Source organism: Pleurodeles waltl, chromosome 12 (assembly GCF_031143425.1).
Source record: "Pleurodeles waltl isolate 20211129_DDA chromosome 12, aPleWal1.hap1.20221129, whole genome shotgun sequence".
NCBI classification, from domain to species: domain Eukaryota; kingdom Metazoa; phylum Chordata; class Amphibia; order Caudata; family Salamandridae; genus Pleurodeles; species Pleurodeles waltl.
This window is the reverse complement of record NC_090451.1, coordinates 446,538,450-446,551,975: the sequence shown is the minus strand read 5'-3', so window position 1 is coordinate 446,551,975 and position 13,526 is coordinate 446,538,450.

The window sequence follows — 13,526 nt, the reverse complement described above, 5'->3', positions numbered from 1 at the left end:
TCTCCCCTGGGATGAACTGGGAGATGTCCCCATGACAATGGTGCAAAACAGGTGGAGGGGAAAACAAAATGCTGCTTCAGGAGTTCGCAGGAGACAACAAATTGTACTGAACTTCTACACCTAGAACCTGTACAGCAAAAATCACCCGGAAAATATCCCCATTAAATCACTTTGCACCAGATTGTCCAGGGTGTACTCATTCTCTGCTAAATATACCATTGGAAAGTTACTTATATCTTAGAGAAGAGTAAAAAACACAACAGTTACATAGAATGTTGGAACATAGGTTGTGACGTAACAGGGTGTAGCGTCTCAATGCTGGACATCAGCGTCACCTAAGTCACACTCTGTTGCTCTGGAAGGCCTATATCTATGCACAGAAATATAAAGTGGCGTAATGTAGGCATAGTGCCAATTCCGACACCTTGCACCACATCATAGCTACGCCAGGCAAGATGTCTGCAAGGGGGGTGTAATGGTCTACTTGAAAATAAGGAACTAAACTGTGTCACATCTCAGGCAGGTAGCTGTTACGCCTACACTGAGCAAGTGTGACAAGGGGGAACACCATTGGTATCAATGGACAATCATGGACTGGTCAGGAGAAAGTACAAACGTTTGACCCTAACCCTGCACCGTACATCAATGGTGTTACGTACCATGAGTCCTATTGGCCCCAACCCTGCCACATGATGTGCTAAGGGTCACAAGAGAAGTGGAGCAACAGTGGGTGCTGATCCACTCTCCACAAATATGCTCTATAGCCAGGAAGGATCAACAAAAAGGGAAGGAGTGGTGGTTTTTGAGAGTTTTGTGCCATGTCCTGTTGCTGCCCTCTCAATTTTGTCATTTGGCTGAGTTTTGTGAAGTGGTTTTGTCCTGTCATAGTAATTGTACAGTATTGTTGGGTGTTTCTCTTGTGGTAGTTTAGTCTGTTGGGGTAAGTGGGGTTAGGTGGGGTAGTATTTTATTATTTTTTGGGCTCTTTATTTGCATTGGAGGCAAACTGCAATATGTCAGGGAAGGGGAGGGCAAAAAGGATGAGACGAGATGAACTGGGAGGGTTTATCTGGCTGGTCAAACACTACCTCCCCATGTTGTTGAGTATGGGTGGCTAGGTCATCCAGGGCTACCCAACAGAGGCACAGAAGCTGTGGTGGGGCAAGGTGCTCCACCACCTACGGCAGACCTTTGGTGTTGTGAGCACCAACCAGCAAATCAAACACCGCTAGGCAGACCTCATTGTACGAGAGCGAGATCTACTGGATCACCTGTTGATTCGGATTGGTGGACCAGTTGGTTAGTAACACTTTTGCATTGCAACATCCTCATGTGCATGTGCATGACAGGGAGACATAAGTTTCACTGCAGTAAGTTTTGTCAAGGATCAGGTCAGGAACTTTGGTGTCTTAAGCAAACATCAGTTAAGAGAGCTTAGCTATGCATCGGGTGCAGAAAACTTGCATATTCCTCTTTGTGTACATTGTGTATCACATACACCCCATAAAGTGTAAAATATCAAACACACATGTGCAATAGTGCAAGGGTACATGTTTCATAAGCGCAAAAGTACATGCCCATCATGGTCATTACATGTAAATGGGGTGAGTAAAGTTGAAGTGATGGAAAACATGATGCAGGGATATTGTCAGTAATGGGTGTGTGTGTGCCAAGAGTCATGTATGTGCAGAATGACATGACATCTACACAAATGAAAGCAGGAGTGATTGCCTCATGATGCTAAATCTGTGTCTAATTTTTTATAGGTAAGGTTACCAATGGAGGCAACTACTACCTAACCATGGTGGTCATTAAAACCCTGACGGACGGTGTTAAAGCGGCGGTAAGACCGCCAACAGGCCGGTGGTAAAAAAAATTTAATTACGACCGTGGCGGAAACAGCCAACAAAGACAGCCACATTAACACGACGTCTGCCAGGGTGGTACAAACAAACAGCTTGGCGGTCACGGCCAACAGACAGGCGGAGGACAAAGTACCGCCCACAGTATCACAACCTACCAATCCGCCACCTTTTCCGGGGCGGATTCACCGCAGACAAAAACATGGCAGAAACAGGACTTCTTAGGGAAAACGCTCACCTCTATACACCCCACGAGGAACCAGGACGCCATGGAACCAGAGCTGCAGATCCTGACAGCCCTTATCTTCTTGCTCCTATACCAGGAGCACGAACTCTGGCGACGAAGACCACAGTGAGTACTGCACCTACGACACAGGGGAAGGGGGGAGGGAAAAAACAGGGACACACACACGCAATACGCAACACACCCACCCCCACCCTCACCCACGACAACACACTCACTAAGACATATTGATACATTACAGTTACACCCCGCAACCCCCCCGGAAGAATGCAAAGATCAAAGAAAATGAGTGTAACCATTGTAATATATTAAAATCCAGTACGCAAAAATATACATATATACACTAAAAACAAAATATACACCAAGAATAGTAGTCCAGGTAGTGCTCCATTGAAGTCCGTGGAACACTGCGCCCACACGGTATGGGCGAGGCTCACACTCAAAACCCGACCATGACGGAGAGAACGCTGTAGGGGCATCAGATAGCAATATAACAGGCACCTCAGGGGGAGGGAAAGGGGGTGCCCGATGCCAAATCCAAGAGAGGGCCACATACCCACTGTTCCATCCTGGGGAGTGCAAAGCCACAGTCTCTCAAGTCTCTACAGTGGGTGGTTTGCCCACTGTTCCATTCTGGGGAGTGCAAAGCCACAGTCTCTCAAGTCTCTACAGTGGGTGGTTTGCCCACTGTTCCATCCTGGGGAGTGCAAAGCCACAGTCTCTCAAGTCTCTACAGTGGGTGGGTTGCCCACTGCTTTATCCTGGAGAGTGCAAAGCCACAGTCTCTCAAGTCTCTACAGTGGGTGGTTTGCCCACTGTTCCATCCTGGGGAGTGCAAAGCCACAGTCTCTCAAGTGGATGCCTTACTCCACTGGTTCTGGAGGGGGCTTTGTGCCTAGAGTGCTTCATCCTGCCAAGGTCTCAGGTAGTGGATGTGATACTCCACTGGTTCTGGATGGGGCTTTGTGCCCAGAGTGCTTCACCCTGCCAAGGACAGAGTTAGTGGATGTGATACTCCACTGGTTCTGGAGGGGGCTTTGTGCCCAGAGTGCTTCATCCTGCTCGTGACGGACTCAGTAGCGTCAGTGCCCTTGGCGCTCATGGGCCAGCGTTGCTTGTGGCGGCGGTGCCCTGTTCAGCGGTGCTTGTTGAGGCGGTGCCTTGTTCAGCGGTGCTAGTGGAGGCGGTGCCCTGTTCAGCGGTGCTTGTTGCGGCGGTGCCCTGTTCAGCGTTGCTTGTTGCGGCGGTGCCCTGTTCAGCGGTGCTAGTGGCGGCGGTGCCCTGTTCAGCGGTGCTCGTGGAGGCAGTGCCCTGTTCAGCGGTGCTTGTTGTGGTGGTGCCCTGTTCAGCGGTGCTTGTTGCGGCGGGGTCCTTTGCAGTGACTCAGCTGTTGGCAGTCCTTCATGGCACAGCAGGGCTGGTGCTGCCGGTCCTGTCTGGCCCAGCAGGGCTGGTACTGGCGGTCCTGTCTGGCCCAGCGGGAATGGTGCTGGTGGTCTGGTCTGGCCCAGCGGGGCTGGTGCTGGCGGTCCTTCATGGCCCAGCGGGGCTGGTGCTGGCGGTGGCCTCCTGGGCAGCGGGGATGATGGCGGTGGCCTCCTGGGAACAGGGCTGGTGGTGGTGGCCTCCTGGGCTGCAGGGCTGGTGCTGGCGGTGGCCTCCTCGGCAGCGGGGATGATGGTGGTGGCCTCCTGGGCAGCAGGGCTGGTGGCGGTGGCTTCCTGTGCAGCAGGCCTGGTGCTGGCGGAGGACTCCTGGGAAGCGGTCTTCTCCACCGTGCTGCTCTTCCCAGACTTGCTGACTTTCTTGGGGCCCTTCACCCTCTCCCGCCGGGCACTGCCCAACTTTTGATGCTTGACAGGTGGGGGAATGTCCGCGCTGTGACTCCGTGCCACACTGTCTGCCCTGGTGGCTGGTGCACTCCAGATTCCGGTGACTACAGGCACCACTGGTCCCGGAGATGTTGTGGCTGTGGTGCTAGGTTGGGACTTGGAGAGTCAGGCGCTAGGAGACGGACGGGGTGGGAGAGATGTGGGAAAGAGGTCAAGGTTGGAGAGGAAAAGTTCTTTGGGAACACTGGGACGGGTAGCTGGAGGGGGTTTGGGAGTGGAGGAAGAGGTTGTGGTTGTAGGAGGTGTTCCTTTGGTGACTTTGGGTGAAGGTGCATGCGCTGGAGGCTGTCGTGAGGTGGATCGCTGTTGGGTGGGTATGTGCCTGCGTTTGTGTATCTTGGGAGGTGGCATCACAGACACACTGGGAGAGGACACTGGGGACGTGTGAATGGCAGTGGGGGTGGTGAGTGCACCTGTGCACGTGAGCGGGGTGTGAGCGGGGTGTGGTGGTGGGTGTGCTGGTGATGGAAGTAGTGGCTGTAGATGTAGTGCAGACGAGGAGGAGGGGGACACAGTGGAGGCAGTGGATGTTGGTGTGTCTGCATGTGTGTGATGTTTGCATAAGTGCCTGTGGGATGTGTGGTGCTTATGTTTGCCTGAGCTTCCCTTGTGTGTTGACGTGTGTGCATGCTGGTCTGAAGGTGTGCTTGGGATAGGCTGACGTAGAGGGGATTGGGTCTGGGTGGAGGAAGTTGGAGGGGGGAGGCTAGAGACAGGGACAATGGCTGCCATCAGGGCTGAGGCCAGAGTCTGAAAAGCTCGCTGAAGGGCCTCCTGACCAGAATGAATGTCCTCCAGGAATGCATTTGTTTGTTGCAACTGCCTTTCTACACCCTGGATGGCATTCAAAATGGTAGACTGCCCAACAGTGAGGGACCTGAGGAGGTCAATGGCCTCCTCACTGAGGGCAGCAGGGGTGACTGGGGCAGGGCCTGAGGTGCCTGGGGAGAAGGTGATGCCCACCCTCCTGAGTGAGCGGGCACAGGGCAAAGGCTGAGGGGCTGCTGGGAGGGTGGTGCTGGTAGGAGGGGGTGGCAGCTGTACCTGTAGATGCAGGGGGCACAGATGTTGCCACCACCACAAGGGATCTCCCATCAGAGGACGAGTCCGTGTCACTGGTGTCAGCTCCTGTCCCCGCCGTGGAGCTCCCCTCGCCCTCCGTCCCACTGGTGAACTCCGAGTCCGTAGTCTCGCCCTCCAGGGCCATGTGGGATGCAGCTCCCTCCTGCTCCGGTGCCACTGCTCCTCCGCCTGATGATGCTAATGCACACAAGAACAGGGAGACCACAAAAAGGGGGGGACGACAGAAGAAAGACATGTTGAGTGTATGCATTAACGCTACCGTTGGCGGACACGACAGACACAGAAGCCCCCTGCAGTATGCCGCGCACTTGGGCTCCACTGTTCAATACCTGGGACATGGCCTACAAGGCTATGGACGACATCTGCACACATGGATGAAACAGGAGCCTGACTAGGTGTACTTGGCACTGTACACAGGTGGGGTGGGGTGCCACAGGGTCTGCCAGAACAAGGGGACCTAACTAGCACACTTGCCCTGGCCTAGGGAAGCCCACAGCCCACCTCCCCCACCCAGACACCTCCACTGCGTGCAAAATCAGCAGAATGAGAGTGTACTCACCCCCTTGTGGCTGCTGTGATGCCCCCAAGCGCCCATCCAACTCCGGGTACGCCACTGCCAGGATCCTGAACATCAGGGGGTTCATGGTGCGATGGGCACCCCTCCCACATTGGGAGGCCATCACCAGCTGGGCCTCCACCGTCTTCTTGCTCCAGCAGCAAATGTCCTCCCATCTCTTACGGCAGTGGGTGCTCCATCTGTGGTAGACCCCCAGGGTCCGGACGTCCTTGGCGATAGCACGCCAAATCTCTTTTTTCTGGTGGGCGCTGACCTACATGAATTGTACAGAGGGAAAAGAAAAGTTATTACCAAATGCACCGTCACAGCCATTGGCCCCATCCCTAACCTTGCCATGATGCACATGCACTCACCGTCGTTTCATGCACGCCTCAATCTCCCCCCCATCTTTTATCCACCCCACTCCACACAGGCATAGCCCACACAGTAATCTCCCAGTGTATTTACCTGTTTGTATGGAGGACCATAGAGTAGCGTGTACTGGGGGAGGACCCCATCCACGAGTCTTTCCAACTCCTCCGATGTGAAGACAGGGGCCCTTTCCCCAGACGCACGAGCCATTGTCTCTTCCAGACTGAGGTCACAGCAGCACTTGCAGTGTAGGTCCTCTCCTGCCAAAGATCAGGTATCGAGTGATTGAACAGATAGAAAATGGCGGTTACGTCCGCTGCGGTGCGTACCGTCACCGCCGGCGTACATTTTCATTGGCTCCTGGGACCCATAGGGCCCAATGTTAACCAATGCAGCATTGCGCTGCGGTCTTCGACCGCCTACTGAGACGGTGTACAATGCCAGCGCAGTTACCTAACATCCCATTGTCCCACTTTACAGGTCAGGCAGCTGCCATTTCAGGGGCCCACATGGCTTAATTTTTAACTGCGTCACACATACCTAGACCTTGGCTCAACACTCATACAGGCCAAGTTTCGGATTGTGATTAGTGTTCTGTGTAATCTGTGGGTACGTACCTCTGAGTTGGTTGACTCTGTGCTCGCTGTTGTCCTTCATAGGCACTGTCCGCTGGGACATGTGAGGAGATGGTGGCATCCTCCGGTGTACAGACCGCTGGTGGACCTGTCGACAATGGAGGAAAGACATTTGATCATCACCTACAGGCTTGACCGTGCCACAATCCAGTAACTGTGTGCCCAGCTGGAGCCAGACCTGATGTCAGCTATCCGCTATTCCACAGGAATCCCCCCTCAAGTGCAGGTGCTGTCAGTACTCCATTTCCTTGCAAGTGGGTAATTTCAAACAACAGTGGCCATAACATCGGTGATGTCCCAGCCTATGTTTTCCAACGTGTTTTCCAGAGTGTTGTCTGCCCTGCTGAAACACATGCGGAGCTACATCGTTTTCCCTCAGGTGGAGGATTTGTCTACAGTGAAAGGAGACTTCTATGCCCTGGGACATATCCCCAACATCATAGGTGCCATTGATGGGACCCATGTGGCTTTGCTACCCCCACGCAGGAGTGAACAGGTGCACAGAAACCGGAAGAGTTATCATTCCATGAATGTGCAGATGGTGAGTTTGGCAGACCAGTACATCTCCCATGTTAATGCCAAGTTCCCTGGCTCAGTGCATGATGCTTACATCCTGCGGAATAGCAGCATCCCTTATGTGATGGGTCAACTCCAGAGGCACCGTGTGTGGCCATTAGGTGAGCACCGGGAAGCAAGTCAGTGGGAATGGTTGTCTGGGTCTGGGGATATCCCTACAGGTAAGTGTGTGTCTAACAGTTGTCCCTCGCCATTTGCAGGTGACTCTGGTTACCCCAACCTGTCATGGCTACTGACCCCGGTGAGGAATCCCAGGACAAGGGCAGAGGAAGGCTACAATGAGGCACATGGACGAACTCGGCGTATAATAGAGCGGACCTTCAGCCTCTTGAAGGCCAGGTTCAGGTGCCTCCATATGACAGATGGATCCCTATTCTACTCACCAAAGAAGGTGTGCCAGATCATCGTGGCCTGCTGTATGCTTCACAACTTAGCTTTGTGACGACAGGTGCCTTTTCTGCAGGAGGATGGTCCAGATGGCGGTTTTGTTGCAGCTGTGGAGCCTGTGGACAGTGAAGATGAGGAAGCAGAAGAAGAGGACATGGACAACAGGAACTCGGTGATCCTGCAATATTTCCAGTGAGACACAGGTAAGAATACAAACCTGCCCACTACATGTACTTTAACACTACTATCTCTCTACTGTCTGTCGTTTTCACCAAGTGTGTGGTCACTGAGTTGTCACTTTCCCTTACGATTTCACAGATGTGTGTCCCACAGTGTGACATCTGCTTTGTTTCCTCATGGACTAGAGCTGTGTGACATAGGTATGTTGAAATTGCAATTGAAAGAGCATTTTGCCACTGTAATTGCTAATACACTATTTCGAAATCACAGATTGACTCCAGATTGTTATGTGCTTCAAGGGTGTTTATTTAAGTGCTCAATATTGGAGGGGATTGTAAAATGGTGAGGGGTGATGGTGGAGGAATGTCCATGGCAGAGTCCAGTCTATTAGTCTCACAGGTGCAGTGCCCAAATGGGCATAGGAAGTGGAGCTGGGGCAGTTTGAGGATGGACAGGGTGACAAAGTGGGACATAAAGATGACATTCAGGGTGGTCTAAGTTCTTGGCGGAGGTCTTGGCATTGTTCTCTGTCTTTGTCCTGGATCTCATGGACTGTTTGTGAGCTGGTTCTCCCTCTGCAGGGGGTGGGGTGCTGGTTTGGTGGTCCTGTGGCGGTGCCCCCTGTCCACTAGCGCCGGCGGAGGTGGTTGGCAGTTCATCGTCCAGGCTAGTGTCAGGGGCCCCTTGTTGTGCCACAGTGTCTCTCCTGGTGTTGAGTACTTCCTTCAGCACCCCTACGATGGTGCCCAGGGTGGAATTGATGGCTTTGAGTTCCTCCCTGAAGCCCAAATACTGTTCCTCCTGCAGGCGCTGGGTCTCCTGAAACTTGGCCAGTACTGTTGCCATCGTCTCCTGGGAGTGGTGGTAGGCTCCCATGATGGAGGAGAGGGCCTCGTGGAGAGTGGGTTCCCTTGGCCTGTCCTCCCCCTGTCGCACAGCAGCCCTCCCAGTTCCCCTGTGTTCCTGGGCCTCCGTCCCCTGGACCGTGTGCCCACTACCACTGCCCCCAGGTCCCTGTTGTTGTTGGGGTGATGGGTTAGCCTGGTTTCCCTGTAGTGGTGGACACACTGCTGATTGACGTGTCTTGGGGACAGAGGTATGGGCCTGCTGGGTGGGTACTTGCTGGTGTTTCCAGAGGGGGGAAGCTCTGTAGTGGCCTGTGCCAGTGTCAGGGGAACCGACTGTCCCGAGGTCCCCGATGGGCCGGGCTGGTCATCTAGATACAGTTGGACAGAGCTGCTGTCATCACTGTGGGCCTCTTCTGTTGGTGGTGTGGACATATGTGGACCCTCCTGTCCAGTGACGTTGGGTAGGGGTCCTGCAGGGGTATAAAAGGATGTTTATTACATCTGTGTGTGCCATGGTGTGCAATAGGTGGTTGACCGTGTACCCCTGTGCTTGCATTGCTGTGTGGGACCTTGTGTGATGGTGGTTGAGGGGGTTGTATGGGTATGTGCAGTGGCCATGCTTTAGTGATGGGTGTCCATGCTTTGTTGTTGCATGCAGGGCTTGGTGTTGGGATGGGTGGGTTGTGATAGTGAGACAATTGTGAGGACTAGGTGTGATGGGGGTGAGTGTGAGGGTGGGGGTATGTGATGGCATGCAGGTAGGGTGGGGGATGTAATAGTAAAGATTTGACTTACCAGAGTCCATCCCTCCATCTACTCCTGCGAGGCCCTCAGGATGCAGAATCGCCAAGACCTGCTCCTCCCATGTTGTTAGTTGTGGAGGAGGAAGTGGGGGATCGCCGCCAGTCCGCTGAACCGCAAGGTGGTGTCTTGAAACCACGGAATGCACCTTCCCCCGTAGGTCGTTCCACCTCTTCCTGATGTCATCCCGATTTCTTGGGTGCTATCCCACTGCGTTCCGATTTCTTGGGTGCTATCCCACTGCGTTAACCCTGTCCACTATTCTTCGCCATAGCTCCATCTTTCTAGCTATGGAGGTGTGCTCACCTGTGATCCGAATAACAGTGGCTCTACCCGGATGATTTCCTCCACCATGACCCTGAGCTCCACCTCAGAGAACCTGGGGTGTCATTGCCATGCCATGGGGTGGTGTGGGTGATGTGTGGGGTGGTGTGTGTAGTGATAAGTGGGGTAATATTTAGTGGTGTGTTGTGTGAGGTGCTTGGAAGTTATGTGGGTGATTGTATTGTGTGCCTGTTGATGCTTGGTAGTTGTTTGTGGTGTCTCTTTCTGGCCTTCTCTCAGTAATTGTGGTCGTAGAAGTTTGTGGGTGATGTGGGTGTGTGTTTTATATTGTAATGGGTGTGTGGGAGTGGTGTGTGTATGTGTATCAGGTGTGTGTGTTTCGAATTGCCCAATGTGGCAGTGTTTTGTCAATGTGTGTGTATTTTTAGCACGGCGGTGTGTACCGCCAATGGAATACCGCGGTTCAAAGACCGCCGCGTGGATTCATGTGTCATAATAGTGTGGGCGTATTTCTGTTGGCATGACGGTGGAGGTTTTGTTTTTGCCAGTTTATCACTGACCTTTGGTGTGGCGGTCTTGTGTGGGTGTCTGAATTTTGGCGGATTCCGAGCTGTGGGTCATAAAAGCTGTGGCGGAATTCCGCAGCCGCGGCGGTGTGTTGGCGGTCTTCTGCTCGGTGGTAAGCGGCTTTTACCACCAATGTTGTAATGAGGGCCCATATGTCAAAAACATGACAAGTGCAAGTATTGTGGCAGTGTGAACGGCTGGTGCCACATGATGGCAGAACAGGGCCTGAGAAATAGAAGCTGTGTATTCCTGCTGTAGGTAGAATCCATAAAATATAGCCTCAACATAAACTTGGTTACACTGATCCTTCATTGGAGTCAACTTAAATATCTGCCTAAAGCTCGTTGATTACATGACACTTCTCTTGAAATCAAGAAGACAATTTCCACTTTGCATATGTTGTCACATTCATGTATGGTGCCAAACATGCCAAGAGCAACCATACTGACAGGGTTCCCAACATCGGTGTCCTGAAAAATTCCATATGTTACATATGGCATGCACATGATGGAGGTAAGTGTTGCACTATGTGAATGAAAACAGTCAAACATCTGAGTGGTTGGCTGCTCCTTCAGATAGATCAACTACAAGAGTCAATATTTAAGCCAATGGCCAGTATCCTGTCCCCCTATTTTGTTATATATATATGTATCTGAAACGTGTACATATGTCTGTCACCCTAATCTGTGCATGTTCTTGTGTGATAACTATGAGCCACATATGTGTGAAAGAGGTGCAGCACAGTGCTGTGTCAACATCAGCAGCACTGCACTGTGCTGAATTTGTAACACAGTCCTGCTCCCTATTACCAAGAGTATGGGGCAGACCTGTGTCTGCACCTGCATGGCACATAACTCAGCAGCCTGGGCCAACGCAGTCAGAGCTGGACCACAGTGCAAGTGTGTCTATGTTGAGGGGAGTGTCCATGCACAGGTAGGTATCCCTTTCTGGACATAAACAGTCTACATTGGTGATATGGAACTTCTTTGTGTGCTGCAGAACACAGCCCCCATAGTAGTGCCAAGACATGTTATTTTGTTAATGTTCAGGAAGGGACATCTATGTGCACATAAGCAAACATCCATAACTTGATTTCTACTGTGTGTGCCTTCAAATGGTGCACACATATAGGAAGCAAGAAAAAAGGAGGTATCAATGCATTCCTCAACACTTTGCTATGCTTACACCAGCCCTGAGCTGTTGTTAGTCTTTTGGTGCCAGCAACAAATAAGATGTCTTCAACATCTGGGGCAACGTCAAAAGAAATGGGTGTTTCAATGGGACGGACACTGCAAAAACCATGGCACGCCCCTCTGATGCAGACTTCTGTGTCATGCTGCCCCATATGTATATGGAGGCAGTACGCTACAAAGAGCTGCATAAAATATCCTTGTACATATGGTGCAGTGAAAAGCAACACAGGAGGGTCAGGGAAAGTGATGCTCTGGTTGTGCCAGAATCTCTATAGTCTGGCCCGTTGTCTTAGAGACAGAATTGTACTGTTTCATAGTTGCTCATTCCTAACACACAGTTGATTTGCTTACTCAGCCTACCAAGTTGAATGTGTAACAGTTGTCCATGCTCATAAATGTTTAAAAATCACTCAGCTATGTGTTCCTGTCATGTCTGGTGAACCTCCACCCTACATTATTGAAGAATTGTCCCAGTTTGAAGACCCAGGAGCAGCCAGTAAGTGTCACCTTGTGCATCATATGTCATTCAAGTGTTTTGTGTGAGAGGGTATGATGTGTGCAATGCAATGTTGAAATGTTATGAGTGACCATCTGAGTTAGGATATTGACATCACGTCTGATACAATGTTGAAGATGTAGATTAATGTGATTGTTGCACAAGCCACCCTATGCTGCCATGGAATTGTGGGTGTTAAGAAAAGGAAAGCATGCCCACATACACAGTTTTGTCCGACAAGATATGTGTCAGAGGTGCTGTTTATCTGATTAGCATGCCAGTTGACAACATATTTGTCACAGCAATTTTTACAGCCCTGTGTGTTTTGAGTTACTCAGGAAATGGTACAGATGGTTGACATATGTTGAGGTCTCTAGGGGGCTTATGAAGGAGACATGTGCAACACAGGTCCTTCACTACTCTTCAGAAATTAAGTGATGCAGCGGCTGAGCAAGGAGCATTATTGTGTTGGGCAACAGTCAGTTGAATCACAATGAGAATACACTCTGCTCCAGATGGATGTGAGACATGTCTATGAATTGTAGCAAACTATGAGGCACTTTACGACCCCAGTGGTAAAAACCACCTACCGCCGCAGCAACAACCGCCAAAAGACCGTCACCGCGGCTACCAGCTGTCCACCCTATTATGACCACAGCCAGATTTCCATCAGAAGGATGGTGGAAATCCGGCTGTGGCCATGCCGGCGGATGGCGGTAAGGTGGCGCTGCTGCATGATGCATGACCCATGATATGGCCTGGTGGTATTCTTCTGGCGGACGCTGCTGCTGGCCTGTCCCGTGTCCTGCCAGAGGACCCCCTGACAAGGTCAGTCAGGTGCTCTGACAGGGGAGGGCAGAGGGGGGTTTTGTGTGTGGGGCTGTGTGTGTATGTCGGTGGGTGTCTGTGGGTGCGTGTATGCGGGTGTGTGTTGCTTGTATGTGTGTGCATGCATGGATGTGTGAGTGTGTATATGTTGTGTTGTGTGAATGTGTGTGTGCTTCTGTGTATGTCAGTGTGTGTGGATGTGTGTGTGAATGGATATATGCATGCGTGGATGAATGTGGGAATGAATGTGTGTATGCGTGTGTGCGTGTGTGAAGGAAGGTGCATGTGTGTAGTGGGGGGTCTTGAGAGGAACAAGGGTGTGGGGGGAATCTGGGAAGGGAAGACCCCTATCATTGACAGGGAAGGGATTCACTGTCACTGATGGTGTCTACCACCATGGTTTTTGTGGCGGTAAGGTTGCCACGAAAACCATGGTGGTAGGCGGGGTCATACTCCCACAGGTGGGCAAGTGACAGTCGCCGTGGAGGTCGGTGTGGTACACTGGTGGTTCGGCTTTAGCTGAACCGCCAATGTCTTAATATGGAGAAAAGTACAGCCAGCCTGTTGGCAGTACTTTCCTCTATATTAATGCTTCCATAATGACCTCCTACATGTGTGCAGATTTACCAATATGATCTACCCAGCATGATGATTGTGGGTGAGCTTGGTCACATTACATGTATAGAATGTGGATGCAGAGTGTATACCTGGTACTTAGGAA